Source organism: Delphinapterus leucas, chromosome X, assembly GCF_059928025.1.
Source record: "Delphinapterus leucas isolate spDelLeu-1000000601 "Yukka" chromosome X, BTC_Dleu_Yukka2, whole genome shotgun sequence".
Lineage (NCBI taxonomy): Eukaryota > Metazoa > Chordata > Mammalia > Artiodactyla > Monodontidae > Delphinapterus > Delphinapterus leucas.
Window position 1 is genome coordinate 60861256 of NC_143150.1, and position 18682 is coordinate 60879937.

Below are 18682 nucleotides of genomic sequence, written 5' to 3' on the forward strand. Positions count from 1 at the left end.
AAACACAACCATACAAAATCTATGGAATGCAGCAAAAGCAGTCCTAAGAGGGAAGTTCATAGTGATAAAGACCTTCCTCAAAAAACTAGAAAAATCTCAAATAAACAACTTAACCTTCCACTTAAAAGAGTTATCAAAATAAGAACAAACAAAACCCAAATTCAGCACAAGGAAGGAATTTATAAAGATCAGAGGGGAAATAAATAAAATAGAGGTTAAAAAACAAGAGAAAAAAATCCATAAAACCAAGAGTGGGTTCTTTGAAAGGGTAAAAAAAAAATCTGATAAACCTCTGGCAAAGCTCACCAAGAAGAATAGAGGACCAAAATAAACAAAATAAGAAATGAAAGTGGAGAAATAACAACTGATACTACAATAATAAAAAAAAAGAGAATACTATGAACAATCATATGCCAACAAATTGGACAACCTAGAAAGAATGAATAAGTTTCTACAGCCCACCAAAACTAAATAAAGAAAAAATAGGTAATTTGAACAAACAAATCACTAGCATTAAAATGGAATTTGTATTAAAAAAAACAAGCAAACAAACAAAAACAACAACATAAACCTCCCTGCAACCAAAAGTCCTGGATTAGATGGCTTCACTGGGGAATTCTAACAAACATACAAAGAAGAACTTATACCAATCCTTCTCAAACTTTTCCAAAGAGTGAAGAGGAGGGAAGACTCCCAAAGTCATGCTTTGAAGCCACTATCACCTTGATAACAAAAGCAAAGACAACATCAAAAAAAAAAATCATGGGCCAATAACTTTGATGAATAAAGATGCAAAAAATTCTCAAGAAAATGTTAGCAATCAGAATTCAACAACACATAAAATGGATCATATACCACAATCAAGTTGGATTCACCCCAGTGTCACAAGGATGGCTCAAATTGATCAATGTGATATACACCATATCAATAAAAGACAAAAATCCCATGATTATCTCAAAAGATGCAGAGAAAATATTTGATAAAATTCAACTTCCAGGGCTTCCCTGGTGGGGCAGTGGTTGAAAGTCCACCTGCCAATGCAGGGGACGTGGGTTCATGCCCTGGTACAGGAGGATCCCACATGCCGTGGAGCTGCTGGGCCTGTGAGTTATGGCCACTGAGCCTGCATGTCCGGAGCCTGTGCTCCACAACAGGAGAGGCCATAACAGTGAGAGGCCTGCATACCACTAAAAAAATAATAATAAAAATTCAACATCCATTCATGATAAAAATTTTGCAAAAGTGGGTATAGAGGGAACATTTGTCAACATGATAAAAGCTATTTATGACAAACCTTTTCAATGGTGAAAAGCTGAAAACCTTCCCAGTAAAATATGGAACAAGACAAGGTTCCCCACCCTCACCACTTCTATTCAACATAGTATTGGAAGTCCTAGCAACAGCTATCAGACAAGGAAAAGAAATAAAACTGCTAGAACTGATAAATGAATTCAGCAAGGTAGCAGGATGCAAAATTAATTTACAGATATATGTTACATTTTTTAACACTAACAATGAAATATTAGAAAGAAATTTTTTAAAAAAATCCCTTTTAAAACTGCATCAAAAACATAAAATATTTAAGAATAAAATTGACCAAGGAGGTGAAAGGCTTATATGCTGAGAATTATAAAACATTGATAAAGGAATTTGAAGATAATTCAACAAAATGAAAAGGTATGTCATGCTCTTGGATTGGAAGAATTAATATTTTTAAATGGCCATACTATTCAAAGAAATCTGCAGGTTTAGTGTGATCCCTATCAAATTACTCATGGTAATTATCACAGAACTAGAACAAATAATCTTAAAATTAATATGGAATGATAGAAGACCCAACATTGCCAAAGCAATCCTGAGGAAAAAGAACAAAGCTGGAGGCATAACCATCCCAAAGTTCAGGCAATACCACAAAGCTATAATAATTAAAACAGTGTGGTATTGGCACAAAAACAGGTGGTATTGGCATGGATCAATGGAACAGAATAGAACACTCAGAAATAAGCCCACACACCTATGGTCAATTAATCTTTGACAAAGTAGGCAAAAATATACAATGGAGAAAAGATGGTCTCTTCAGCAACTGGTGTTTGGAAAGCTGAACAGCTGTATGTAAATCAATGAAGTTAGAACACACCCTCACACTAAACACAGAAGTAAACTCAATATGGCTTAAAGACTTAAATATAAGACAAGACACTATAAAACTCCTAGAAGAGAACATAGGCAAAACATTCTCTGACATAAATCATACCAAAGTTTTCTTAGGTCAGTCTCCCAAGGCAATAGAAATAAAAGCAAAAATACACAAGTAAGATCTAATCAAACTTATAAGCTTTGGCACAGCAAAGGAAACCATAAACAAAATGAAAAGACAACATATAGACTAGAAGAAAATATTTGCAAATGATGCTATTGACAAGGGCTTAAATTCTAAAAACCACAAAAAGCTCATGCAACACAATAATAAAAAAATCCAATTAAAAATTGGGCAGAAGACCTATCTAGACATTCCTCCAAAGAAGACAAACAGATGGCCAACAGACACATGAAAAAATGCTCAAAATTGTTAATTATTAGAGAAATGCAAATCAAAACCACAGTGAGGTACCACCTCACACCAATCAGAATGACCATCATTAAAAAGTCTATAAATAGGGCTTCCCTGGTGGCACAGTGGTTGAGAGTCCGCCTGCCGATGAAGGGGACCTGTGTTCGTGCCCCAGTCTGGGAAGATCACACATGCCGTAGAGCAGCTGGGCCCGTGAACCATGGCCACTGAGCCTGCACGTCCGGAGCCTGTGCTCCACAACAGGAGAGGCCACAACAGTGAGAGGCCCGTGTAACGCAAATAAAAAAAAAAAAAGTCTATAAATAACAAATGCTGGAGACAGTGTGGAGCAAAGGCCTCCCTCCTACACTGCTGGTGGGAACATAAGTTTGTACAGCCACTATGGAGAACATTATGGAGGTTCCTTAACACACTAAAAATAGAGTTGCCATATGATCTTGCAATCTCACTCCTGGGCATATATCCAGAGAAAACTATAATTTGAAAAGATATATGTGCCCCAATGTTCATAGCAGCACAATTTACAATAGTCAAGACATGGAAGCAATGGAAATGTCCATCAACAGATGAATGGATAAAGAAGATGTGGTATATATATGCACAATGGAATACTACTCAGCCATAAAAATATGAAATATTGTCATTTATAGTAACATGGATGAGATCCTCCTAGAGATTATCATACTAAGTGAAGTAAGTCAGAAACAGGAAGACAAATATTATATGATATCATTTATATGTGGAATCTAAAATATAACACAAATGAACTCATTTACAAAACAGAAACAGACTAACAGATATAGACAATAAACATGTTTACCAAAGGATAAGGGGTTGGGGAGGGATAAATTAGGAGTTTGGGGTTAGCAGATACAAACTACTATGCATAAAATAGATAAACAATAAGGTCCTACTGTATAGCACAAGGAACTATGTTCAATATCCTGTGATAAATCATAATGGAAAAGAATATGAAGAAGAATATTACATATTTGTATAACTGAAACCTTTTTCTGTACATCAGAAACTAACACAACATCATAAATCAATTACAATAAAAAAATCTATGACAAATGAGGCAAGAATATAAAATGGAGGAAAGACATTATCTTCTATAAGTGGTACTGGGAAGTCTGGACCCCTACATGTAGAAGAATGAAATTAAAACATTTTCTCACACCATATACAAAAGTAAATATAAAATGCATTAAAGGCCTAAAATTAAGACTGAAAATGATGAAACTCCTAGAGGAAAACATAGACTGAACACTTTTTGACATAAATTGTAGCAATATTTTTTTTGATCTGTCTCCTAAAGTAAAGGAAATAAAAGAAAAGAAATATTAAATGGGACCTAATTAGAACTAAAAGCTTTTGCAAAGCAAAAGGAACCATCAACAAAATGAAAAGACAACCAGTGAATGGGAGAAACTATTTCCTTATGATATGACCAATAAAGGGTTAATATCCAAAATATTATATATAAAAAGCTCATACAACTCTATTTAACAGCAAACAACCTAATTAGAAAATGAGCCAAAGATTTGAATAGACACTTTTCCAAAGAAAACATACAGATAGCAAACTGGAATATGAAATGATCTCATCATCGTTAATCTTCAGAGAAATGCAAATTAAAATCACAGTGACATATCACTTCAATATTGTCAGAATGGCTATCATCAAAAAGGCGACAATGAATAAATGTTGGCAAGGATGTGGAGAAAAGGGAACCCTCGCACATTGTTTGTAGGAATGTAAATTGGTGGAAAAGAGTATGGTGGTTTCTCAATAAGCTAAAAATAGAACTACCATATGAACCAGCATTTCCACCCTTGGGTATATACCCCTCCCCTCAAAAAAACCCACTAATTTGAAAATATTCATGCACCCCAATGTTCATAGTAGCATTATTTACAATTCCCAAGATATGGAAGCAATCTAAGCAATCTACAGTGGAATACTACTCAGCCATGAAAAAGAATGAAAATTTGCAATTTCCAACAACATAGATAGACTTGGAGGGTATTATGCTAAGTGAAATAAGTCAGATAGATATAAATACTGTATGTTATCACTTATATGTGGTATCTTAAAAATAAAACAAACTAGTGAATATAACAAAAAGAAAACAAGCTCAGAGATATAAGAACAATCTAGTGGTTAACAGTGAGGAGTGAAAATAGGAGGAGCAAGACAGGGGAAGAGGATTAACAGGCACAAACTCTTATGTATAAAACAAATAACCTACAAGGATACATTGTACAATGCTGGGAATATAGCTAATATTTTAATAACTGTAAATGGAGAATAACTTAAAAAATTGTGAATCACTATTTTGTACATCTGTAACTTATATATTATTTTACATCAGCTATATCTCAATACAAAAGAACACAAAAGTCAAACAGAAATCCTAGAGTATAAGAAATGACAAAACTGAAGATTTCAACACACCACTTCAACTGTAGACCCACCAAGCAGAAGAAGGAGTCAGTATCTTGAGTACAAGACATTTGAAACAATCTAGTCAATGAAGAAAAAAGAAAATAAAATACAAGAGTAAAAAGCCTACATGAATTATGGGATACCATTAAGAGATACAATCTACACATTATTGCTATTCCAGAAGGAGAAGAGAGGGAGAAAGGGGCAGAAACCTTAATTATAAAAATATTGTCTGTGGGTTTCCCTGGTGGCGCAGTGGTTGAGAGTCTGCCTGCCAATGCAGGGGACACAGGTTTGTGCCCCGGTCTGGGAAGATCCCACATGCTGCGAGCGGCTGGGCCCGTGAGCCATGGCCACTGAGCCTGCGCGTCCGGAGCCTGTGCTCTGCAGCAGGAGAGGCCACAACAGTGAGAGGCCCGTGTACCGCAAACAAACAAACAAACAAACAAAAATATTGTCTGAAAACGTCACAGATCTAGGAAGAGATTTGGATATCCAAGTGCATGAGCTCCTAGACTTCTCCCCCAAATTTTGTCCCTCAAAATTTCTCCAAAACACATCATAATAAAAGTGTATAAACACCAAAAATAAAGAAATTTAAAAGTAGCAAGAGAAAAAAAGTCTTACACAAAAGGTGACCCAAAAGTCTATCATTGAACTTTTAGCAGAAACTTTCAGGGTGTGAAGGAGTAGGATGACAATAGTGCTAAAATAATAAAAGGACCAACCAAGAATTCCCAGCTAACTTGTCCTTCAAAAGTGAAAGAAAGTTAAACACTCTCCCAGTCAAAGAAAAGCTGTTGGAGTTTATCACAACTAGACCTGCCTTTCAAGAAATGAAAAAGAGAGGTCTTCAAGTTGAAAGGAAAGGACACAAACATTAAAATATGTGAAAGTACAAAAATAACTACAAGGTGAGACTTTTCAGAATACTCGAATACTATATTGTGATACATTAATTACTTCTCACAATGAGATAAAAGCTCAGTGAAAGTTGTCTTAACTATAGCTACAATAATGAGTTCATGGATACACCATATATAAAAGATGTAAACTGTGATATCAGTAATGTAATATGTGAGAGGAAAAGTAATTCACATGCAGAGTTTTTGTATGCTATAGAAGTTCTGTTGCTATCAACTTAAATATTATATTATATCTATAACATATTTTATGTAAGCCTATTTGTAACCAAAAATAAAAATCCTGGAATAGACACATGAAAGATTAAAAAAAGGAAATCAAAGTATACCACTACAAAACATTATCAAATCACAAAAGAAGATAGCAAGAGAGGAAGAAACCAACAAAAAACTCCTACAAAACAGTCAGAAAACAATGAACAAAATATCAAGAGCAAATCCTTACCTATTGATAACTAATTTAAATGTAAATGGATTAAAGTCTCCAATCAAAAGACATAGTGTCTGAATGGATAAATCAACAAGATCTAACAATATGCTGCCTACATAAGACTCTCTTTAGCTTTAAGGACATGCTTAAGCTTAAAGTGAAGGAATAGAAAAGGATATTCCACTCAAATAGTAAGCAAATGATAGCAGAGGTGTCTATGCTTGTATCAGACAGAACAGACTTTAAGTCAAAAACAGTAATGAGACAAATAAAGTCATTATATAGTGATAAAAGAGTCAATTATTGAGTATATAACAATTCTAAATACATATGCACCCAATATCAGAGCACCTAAATATATCAAGTAAATACTAACAGAACAAAAGGGAGAAAAAAACCATGCAATACAATAATAATAGAGAACTTCAATACCCCACTTACAACATCCAGACAGAAAATCAATAAGGACATAGTGGACTTGAACAATATTATAGGCAACATGATCCTAATTCAGTTCAATTCAAATGCACCCGAATAAACATTCTTCTCAAAGACATGAAACTGTCTCCAGGATAAATAACGTGTAAGTTCACAAAATAATTTATAACAAATTTAAGAATATTGAAATTATGTCATATATGTTTTCTGACCATAATGGTCTGAAATTAGAAATCAATAGCAGTAAATAACTTATACAATTGTAAATATGTGGAAATAAAACAATATAACTCTGAACAATAAATAGGTCAAAAAAATGCAAAGGAAAATTAAAAAAATAGATTGAGATGAATGAAAATGGAAACACAACATACTAAAACTTATAGGAAGCAGCAGAATTAGTTCTTAGAGGCAAGAAATCCCTACAAAAGAAAAAAGAAATACCTCAAACAAGCAACATAACTTCACACCTCATTGAACTGGAAAAAAGAACAAATGATATGTATTGACCAATATGTCAGAAGATTGAGTCACTAATCAAAAACCTCCCAACAAATAAACCCAGAACCAAATGGCTTCATTGGTAAAATCTTCCAAATATTTAAAGAAGTATTAATAACAAGCTTTCACAAGCTCTTCAAGTAAATTAAAGTGGAGGAAACACTTTTAATCCTTTTTATGGGTTCAGTATCACCATGATACCAAAGCCAGACAATAACACTATAAAATAAAGAAAATTACAGGACAATACCTTTGACAAATCTAGATACAAAAATCCTCAACAAAATGTTAACCAACCAAATTCAACAGCATATTAAAAATATATTCAACATGATCAAATGGTATTTATCCCTGGGATGCAAGGATGATCCAACACACAAATCAAAGAATGTGACACACTATGTTAAGAGAATGAAGGAAAAATCATATGATAATCTCAAAAGAAGCATTTGAAACAATTCAACACACTTACATAATAAAAACTCTCAACAGATATGTACCTCAACATAATAAAGTCCATATATGACAAAACCACAGGTAACATCAAACTCGATGGATGAAAAGCTGAAAATTTTTCACGAACAAGACAAGGACACTGTTGCCACTCCTATTCAACATAGTACTGGAAGTCCTAGTCAGAGGAATGAGGCAAGAATAAAAGGCATTCAGATCAGGAAGAAGGAAATAAAACAGTTTCTGTTTGCAGATGACATTATATTATATATAGAAAACCCAACAGACTCCACAATAAAACTGAGAATTAATGAAGAAATTTAGTTAAGATGCAGGATTCAAAACCAACATACAAAAATCAGTTGCATTTCTATGCACTAACAATGAGCTCTCTGAAAAAGAATTTAAGAAAACAATCCCATTTACAATAGCAACAAAAAGTACTTAGAAATGAATTTAACGAAGAGGGTAAAAGATTTGTACACTGAAAACCATAAGATCCCAATGAAAGAAACTGAACAGGACACAAATAAATTGAGAGATATCTCCTGTTGATATACTGGAAGAATTATTATTGTTAAAAGATCCATACTACCCAAAGTGATCTCCAGATTCAATGCAATCCCTATTAAAATTCAAAGCAATTTTTCACATTAATAAGCTTTGGCACATCTAAGGAAACTATCAACAGAGTAAAGAGACAACCTATGGAATGGGAGAAAATTTTTGCAAACCATAATCTAAGTGATTAGTATTCAAAACATATTAAAAACACAAACAACTCAATGGCAAGAAAATAACAACCTAATTTAAAAATAGGCAAAGAACATGAATAAACATTTTTTTAAAAAGGCATACAAATTGCTAATAGATATATGAAAAAGTATTCAACATCACTAATTATCAGAAAAATGTCAATCAAAACCACAATGAGAGACCACCTCACACCTGTTAAAATGACTATTATTTTAAAAAAAAGATAGCAAATATTGGTGAGGACGTGCAAAATAAGGAACATTTTTACACTGTTGGTGGGAATGTAAATTGGTGCAGTCATTACGGAAAACAGTATGGAGGTTCCTCAAAAATAGAAAAATACAAGTGCCACATAATCCAGCAGTCCCACTTCTGGGCATATATCTAAAGTAAACAGAATAAGTATCTCAAAATGATATCTGCACTCCCATGTATATTGAAGCATTTTCACAGGAGGAAAGATGGAAACAATTTCAGTGTCCATCAATGAGTGGATGAATGGATAATGATGATGTGAGATATATATATATATATATATTATTCAGCCATGAGAAAGAAGGAATTCCTGACATTTGCGACAACAAGGATGGAAATAGAGGATATTACCCTAAGTGTAATAACCAGATAGGGGAAGACAAATACCTATATATGAAATCTAAATTTAAAATAAAACAAGGCAAGCTCATAGAAACAGAGAATATAATGGTGGCCATCAGGGGCCAGGAGGTGAGGGAAATGGAGAGATGTTGGTCAACAGGTACACAATTTCAATTATGTAGGATGAATAAGTTTGGGGATCTAATGTACCCATATGATTACTATACTTAATAATACTATATTGAACACTGGTAATATGCTCAGGTAATAGATTTCAGCTGTACTCATAAAAAAAGGTAAATATGTGAGATGATATATTAATTAGTTAACATTATGAAAAGCAGTATACAGGTTCCTCAAAAATTAAAAATAGTACTATCATATGATCCAGCAATCCCATTATGGGTATATACCTAAAGGAAATGAATCAGTATCTCAAAGAGATATCTGTATCCCCATATTCATTGTAGAATTATTCACAATAACCAAGATATGGAAACAACTTAAGTGTCCACTGACAGATGAATGGATAAAGAAAATATGGTTTATATATACAATGGAATATTATTCAGCCATAAAAAGAGAGAAACATTGCCTTTTGCTATAACATAGATAAAACTGATGGACATTATGTTAAGGGAAATGTCAGACAAATACTGTACAATATCATTTTAATATAAAATATTAAAAAGTCAAACTCATAGAGGAAGTGAGTAGAACGATGGTTGTCAGGGGATAGGAGGTGGGGAAAATAGAGAGATACTGTTTAAAGTGTACAAACTTTCACTTATAAGATGAATACATTCTGGGATATAATTTACAGTGTGGTAGCTATAATTAATAATACTGTATTATTGACTTGATATTTGGTGAAAGATAATATCTTAAGTATTCTCAAAAGTATGGCAACTATGTGAGGTGATGGATGTGTTAACTTGATGGTTGTAATCATTCACCATAATTACCTATATTATATAATCACACTATGCTCCTTAAATATATACAATTTTTATTTGTCAATAATACCTCAACAAAGCTGGAAAAAAAAGAGTGATCAGTATGCAGTCAACAAGGTTGTGGACCAGGAGAATCCATGCCCCTTTTCCCCCATGTAAACTCAAGTAAACAACTACAGACTGACTCAAATAGCTTTGGGAATGATCTGGAAACCAATCATGGATAAGCAGCAACCAAGCAAAATCCAACCAAGAAAAAAGCCACACACAAAATGGTAGGAAATTTCAGGGTGTTTTTATTCACTCTTGCTTCACCTCCTCCCCAGAAAAGCATGGCACAGTTGGGAAGAAGTGGCCCAATTCCTTGTTCCCTGCCTCAGGATGAAAGAAGTGAATGAACTTGTTTGCAGCATCCTGACTTGCTTGTTAGCAGCCTAAAGAACTGATTTCTGTATTGCCTCACTTTGAGCACAAACAGGAATAACAGCATAGTTTCAATCTTATGTTGGAAATTGCAGGAGGCAATGTCAGGCACTGCAGTTTGTGAAAACTACTGGGGGACAACAGACCCATGAATGACTGAGGGAAAGCGATGACAGGCAGAGGAATAACACAGAAAATCTAAGAACCAGAGAAGACGTAGAATATATTAGGGAAATTAAGATATTTTAAAGTAGCTGAAATGATATCAGCCTCATGCTGGCATAAAATGTTCCTCTTTTTTATCCCTAATATTTTAAGCAACAAATTAGACATTCATCCACAGACAAAAGTGCTTTTGTGGGTGTTGTGGGATCTAGTAACACATGCGAAGGGAACCAGGAGGAGTCTCAATTACCTGTGTATCTGTTAATAGGCAGAAATAACTTGGTGTAGGCTGCATAAAGAGCAGATCAATAAACTTGCACAGACCCTTCTTATTTGGGGAAAACAAAATCTGGAGACTGCTGATCTGAACATATATCCACACACCAAAGAAAAATTTCAGCCATCTAAACTTCTTGAGGGGAGATTCCCACACACGATTGGACTTCCTCCAAATATAAGTTTTGTCACAGTGGAGAGGAAAATAAGAGAAACTATTCTAGCACTGCCCCCCACTCCCAAGGATATTGCATCGGGATGGTCTATCTGGCTAGAGCACCCTCTCCTATGAGGAAAAAGGAGATTGGTGAGTGAGTATCTCACCTCAGCTGTGCAGGATGTGGCTGAAAAAATCCTATCTCTGTTCTTCAGCACCTAGAGTACTAAATTGAGACCTCTGTGACTGGGGTGAGGGAAGAGATTAAGAAAGGAACAGATAAAAATTTCCAAGGGAATTAAGGGATTGCACTCAGCAGTAAGTCTACCCACATGCCTGGGGAATACCACAAACAGGGATCTCCTTATCAGATCTGTGGACATCTCTCATGCCTTGAGTGTTAAGCCATACCTCTTCCCATGCTGTGGCTGCTTCCTTGTTCATGCCTCTGTGCAGCAGCATGAGAGATCTAGGGTAGACAGGGAGTGCTCTCAGAAAACAGGGCACAGTCTATGAGCAGGGGAGAAAAATGCGAAATTGAGTTATAATGCAACTTTCTAGGAAAGAAAAAAGAGACTTTTAGTAGGAAGTCTGGTGATTTGTAAGAACGAGAGAAGACATAAAAGCTTAAGAATTCTGCCACAAGAGGGAGAAAGAAGAGTGGAGTCGTGTACCCATACGAAGACCAAGAAAATCCTGTAGATAATATCAACAATGGACAGAGTTTGCCATCTGAAGGCAACTAGCAAATATTTAAGAAAGTGTCTGCTACTTCAAATATGAAAGCAGCAATGCAAAACCACGGGAAACATGAGAAATCAAGGAAACATGCCGTCACAAAAATAAAATATTCATTTTCCAATAACTGAGCTCCAAGGCATGGAATTTTTTGATCTAGCTAATAATGAATTAAAGATAGCTGTTTTGAAGAAACTCAATGAGTTACAAAAAAATTCCAAAAGACAATTCAAGAAAATCTCTAATTATATATGATAAAAATGACAGTTTTACCAATGAGATAGAAATAAAATAGTAAAGGAGATTGGAATGAAAAAGAAACAAACAGAAAATCTGGAGTTGAAGAACTCAATGAACAAAATGAAAAATGCAGTAGAGAGCATCTGCAGTAGTGTAGAGCAAATAAAAAATTAAATAATTGAGTTAGAGGATAGAAATTTTGAAATAACTCAGCAAAAAGCAAAACCATATGAAAAGAGCAAAGAAAGCCTGTGTGATATACTATTCCATCAAAAGAACAAATATTAGAATAATTGGAATATCAAAAGGAGAAGGGTAGGAGAAAAGAGCAAAAAAAAATCTATTTAAAAAAACATAGGTGAGAACTTCCCAAACCTGTGGAAAGACTCGGATATTCAAGTTCACAAATCATAGATCAATCTATTATCTCAATGCAAAAAGACCTTCTCTAAGACACATTATACTAACACTGAGGTGGTTTGGGAGGTAATTAAGTCATAAGGGTTGAGCCCTCATGAATGGGATTAGTACTCTTATAAAAGAGACCACAGAAATTTATCTCACCCCCTTCTGCTTTGTGAGGGCACAGTAAGAAGTTGGTAGTCCTTAGCCAGGAAGTGGGATCTCACCAGACACCAAATCTGCAAGCAACTTACTCTTAGAATTTCAGTCTTCACAAGTGTGAGAAACAAATTTCTGTTGTTTATGAGCCATCCAATTTATGGTACTCTGCTATGGCCTGAGTTGAATAAGACAATATATACCCTTTTCTGATTGTAATGGAATGAGACTAGAAATCAATAGTAAAAGGTAACCTGAAAAATTATATACATGTGGAAATTAAACAACACACTCATAATCAATGAGTCAAGGAATAAATCATAAGGTTAATTAGAAAATATTTTGAAATAAATGAAAATGAAAAATCAACATAGCAAAACTTATGAGATAATTTAGCACTGCAAAAGCAGTGCTAAGAGGGAAATGTATAGCTGTAAATTCTTATATTATATAAAAAAAAGATTTCACATCAAAAACCTAATGTTCCAACTTAAGGAACCAAAAAGAACAAACTCAACTCACAGCTGGCAGAAGAAGGGAACTAATAAATATTTCAATAGAGATAAACAAAATAGATAATAGAGAAACAATTGAGAAAATTAAGAAAATCAAAAGTTGGTTTTTCAAAAAGGTCAACAACATTGACAAACCTTTAGCTAGATTGACTAGGGAAAACAAGAGAAGACTCAAATAAAATCAGAAGTGAAAATGGGGACATAACTACCAATTTTATATAAATAAAAAGGATTATTAGAGAGTGCTATGAACAATTAAACCCTACAAGTTGTATAACCTAGATGAAATGGACAAATTCTTAAAAACACATAACCTGCCAACACTGAATCATGAAGAAATAGAAAACCTGAACAGCAAGGAGATTGAATCAGCATTCAGAAATCTCCCTATAAGAAAAGTTAAGAGCAAATGCCTTCCCTGGTGAATTCTATCATTTAAAGAATAATTAATACCAATTATTTTCAAACTATTCCAAAGAATTATAGAGGGGAGGATACTTCCAAAAATATTTGATGAGGCCAGCATTGCTGTGATACCAAAGCCAGGTGAAAACACTACAGGAAAAGACTATAAAGGTCAGTATCCCTTATAAATATTGATGCAAATATCCTCAACAATATACTGCCAAACAGAATTAAAACAGTATATGGAAAAGATTATCCACCATAACCAAGTGGATTTATTTCTGGAATGCAAGGATGTTTCAAGATAAAAAAGTAATCATTGTAATACACCACATTAACAGAGCAACTGGAAAAAAAAGAAACAAGTTATCTCAATTGATGGCCACAGTATTTAAGAAAACTAAACACATTTTATGAGACAAACACACAAAAAGGAGAAATAGAAGGAAACTACCTACATAATAAAAGCCATATATGAAAATTCTTAAAAGCTAATATCTTAAAAGATTAAAGCCTTACTTCTATAATCAGAAGAAAAGACAATCATGACCACTTTTGACACTTCTGTTTAACATAGTGCTTGAAGTTCTAGCCAGAGCAATTAGGCAAGAAAGAAATAAAAGTCATCCAAATTGGAAAGAAAGAGCAAAACTATCTATAAATGACATAATATTGAAGATCTCAAAGAATATACAAAAATCTACTAGAATTAATAAAAAAAAATTAGCCAAGTTGTACGTTACAGGCTCAACACACAAAAATCACTTGTGCTTCAACATATCAGCAATGAAACAGGTAAAATGGAAATTAAGAAAACAATTTCAATTACAATAGCCTCAAAAATACTGAGGAATAAATTTAACAAAGAAAATGAAAAATTGTGCACCAAAAACTCTGAAACATTGCTGAAAGTAATTATAGAAAACCTAAATAAATAGAAAAAGCATCCTGTGTTCATGAATGGGAAAACTTAATATTGTTACAATGTTAATACTCCCCAAAGAAACCTACAGACTCAATGCAATCCGCTAATATTCCAGTGGCATTTTTTGGAAGAAAAGCTGATCATCAAATCATATGGAATTGCTAGGGGACTCAAATAGTCAAAAACATCTTGAAAAACAAGAACAAATTTAGAGGATTCACACTTACTGACTTCAAAACTTACTACAAAGCTACAGTAATCAAAACAGTATGTTACTGGCAAAGGATAGGCATATATACCAATGAAATAGAAGTTAAAATTCAGAAATAAACCCATACATTTATGTCCAATTGATTGTAGGCAAGGATGCCAAGACTATTCAATGAATGAATAGCCCCTTTAACAAATGCTGCTAGTACAACAGGATATCCGCATGCAAAAGAATAAAGTCAGACTGCTACCTCACAAAATGTTTTAAAAAAAGGACACAAAATATTGAGCTGCCCAAAAAGTTCATAAACACACTAATGTCCTAAATATGAGAGGTGTCACTGTAAAACTCTTAGAAGATAATAGGTATAAATCTTCTTGACTTTGATTTGGCAATTTCATGACATCAAAAGCAGAAGCAACAGAAGGAAAAAAATTGGACATCATCAAAAAAAATTGTTGTGGATCAAAGGACGGTAACAATGGAGTGAAAAGGCAAGCCACAAAATGGGAGAAAATATTTGTAAATCTGATAAGGATCTAGTATCCAGAATATATAGAGAACAGTTACAACTCAACATTAAAAAGACAAACAACCCAACTTAAAAAAGGACAAAGAACTTGAATAATATTTCTCCAGAGAAGATATGCAAATGGCCACTGAAACATGAAACAATGTTCAACATCATTAGTCATTAGCAAATCAAAACTACAATGAATTACTACTTCACACCCAATAAGATGGCTATAACAATTGTTAAAACCCAGAAAATAAAAAGTGTTGGAAATGATGTGGTGAAATTGGAATCTTTGTACTTTGCAGGTAGGAATGCAAAACAATTAAAAGTGTTGCAAACATTGTGGCAGTTCTTCAAAAATTTCAACATGGCGTTACCACATGATTCCACATTCCATTTCTAGGTATATACCTAAAGGAATTAACAACAGGTACTCAAAGAAATGCATATACGTGCATACTCATAGAAGCACTGTTCAGAATAGCCCAGAATAGTCAACAAGTGGAAATAACCCAAATATCCATCAATAGATAAATGGATAACAAATTGTGGTGTATATATATATACATACATATATATTTATGTATATATGAAATACTTTTCGGTCATAAAATTAAACACTGATAAATGCTACAATGTGGACGAAGCTCAAAGCATTATGCTAAGTGAAAGAAACCAGGCACAGATAATCACATACTGTTTTATTTCATTTATATAAAATATCCAGAGGCAGAATACAAATGGGAGATTTCCAAGCCATAGGGGATGTGGGAGTAGGGGAAAAATACTTAATGGATAAGCAGTTTTATTTTGGAGTGATGGAAATACTTCTGAATTGATAGAGGGGTGGTTGAAAAACACTGTGAATGTAATAAGTGCTACTGAATTGTTCACTTTAAGATAATAATTTTGTTATATGAATTTAATTTAAATAAATTATTTTTTAAACAATGCACAAATTATTCCAACCTACCCATCTGATAATAATAGCTCTTTGAGTAATGTATTCATTTTCTATTGCTTCTGTAAAAAAATTATCAGAGACTCAGTAGCTTAAAACAACACAAATTTATTACCCTACAGTTCAGCAGGTAAGAAGTACAAAATCTTACTGGGCTAAAATAATTTTCCAGAGTTTGTAGTAGAGAGTGATTCCTTGACTTTTTCAGCTTTTAGAAGCTGCCCATATTATTCGGCTTCTGCCTCCTTCCTCCATTTTCAGAGCCAGAAATTTTGCACGTCTCTGAACATTCTTCCATAGTCACATCTCCTTCTGAGTGACTAAAACTGTGAAAGATTTTCAGCTTTTAAGGATTTATGTAATTAGATTAAATCCAGAATAAACTCTTTATAGCTCAGGGCCTTTAATTGCATCTTCAAAATCCCCCTTTCCTTTTGACATGTAAGGTGACATATTCAAAGGTTTCAAGAATTAGAATGTACAAAAGTAGACGGATGATACCATTGTAAATTTATAGTCATGGAGCTCAACTGGGCCACAAATAGCTGCTGGCTATCATACACTATGTTTTTGTTTATCCTTTTTTTAACACCTTTATTGGAGTATAATTGCTTTACAATGGTGTGTTAGTTTCTGCTGTATAACAAAGTGAATCAGCTATATGTATACATATATCCTCATATACCCTCCCTCTTGTGTCTCCCTCCCACCCTCCCTATTCCACCCCTCTAGGTGGTCACAAAGCATCGAGCTGATCTCCCTGTGCTATGCAGCTGCTTCCCACTAGGTATTTATTTTACATTTGGTAGTGTATATACATCAGTGCTACTCTCTCACTTCATCCCAGCTTATACTTCCCGCTCCCCATGTCCTCAAGTCCATTCACTATGTCTGCGTCTTTATTCCTGTCCTGCCCCTAGGTTCATCAGAACCATTTTTTTTTTAGATTCCATATATTTATGTTAGCATATGGTATTTGTTTTTCTCTTTCTGACTTAACTTCACTCTTTATGACAGACTCTAGGTCCATCCACCTCACTACAGATAACTCAATATCGTTTCTTTTTATGGCTGAGTAATATTCCATTGTTTATATGTGCCACATCTTCTTTATCTATTCATCTGTCAGTGGACACTTAGGTTGCTTCCATGTCCTGGTTATTGTAGATAGAGCTGCAAAGAACATTGTGGTACATGACTCTTTTTGAATTATGGTTTTCTCTGGGTATATGCCCAGTAGTGTGATTGCTGGGTCATAAGGTAGTTCTAATTTTAGTTTTTTAAGGACCCTCCATAGTGTTCTCCACTGTGGCTGGATCAAATTACATTCCCACCAACAGTGCAAGAGGGTTCCCTTTTCTCCACACCCTCTCCAGCATTTATTGTTTGTAGATTTTTTTGAGACTTAATCTGCTTTATTCACTGTTTTATCCCCATCACTTTGAAGAGGGTCTAGTACAAAGTAGTTCCTCAATAAATTCATTTGTAAATGAATTAATGTCCTTAAACTAGGTACCAATTTCTCATCAGTAACATTAGGTAACAATATCAGCTTTGGAGGTTATCAAAAATAAACAGTTTGTGAAAGTATGTCACACAACTAGCAGACTAGGTACATAGTAGTGGTTAAAATTATTCTGAACTCCATACCCCAGGAAGAATATGAAAAACCTGGAAGACAAACAGGATTTAGAGGAGAACCAAGACTGTATATTTGAGAAAATACTGAAGGGAAGAGACAGCATTTTGTCTGGAGCAAATTCGGAGGAAGCATGGTCCTTGCCATCCTAAATTTGAAGATTTTTTTGAGCAAGAGAGATTCTCTATATACTTTGTGGCACAAAGACATGTAGAACTAGGATCACTGGGTAAATACTGCAAGGAAATTGATGTCTTCTTATTGAAGGCATGCACTGCCTATTCACCCCTGGGGGGCAGAAGCCACATTTATTTTCTTTACTGATGTACCTTTATGTCTAGCAGGAGGTCTTAAGGTGTGCAACCAGTCCTAATTGAATGAATGATTGGGAATGAAAAGTGAGTAATCTAATCTTCAGAGCTGACCAAAGCTGGAACAGGCTCCCTCAATTTGTGGCTTGGAAGGTTTAAGAAGGAACTTTTCAACCACTGGCTAGGGTACAGCAAAGGTGACACTTTACATACAACTATGATACCTTTGTCACCACTAAAGAACTGATGTCAGTGCATTACTATGAACTACACACACTTCGTTCAAATTCCACTGGTTTTTCCACTAGTGTCCTTTTTCTGTCCCACGATCCCATAAAATATACTAGACAACATTTAGTTGTCGTGTCTTCATAGGTGCCTCCTGACTGTAACAGTTTCTCAGACATCCCTTGTTTTTAATGACCTTGACAATTTTGAGGTATATTGAAAATTGTCCATTTGAATTTGTTTATTTTCTTCATGATTAGACTAGGTTACAGGTTCGGGAAATAAAGAACACAAAGGTAGTGTCATTTTGAGTCACATTACACTAAGGGTACATTT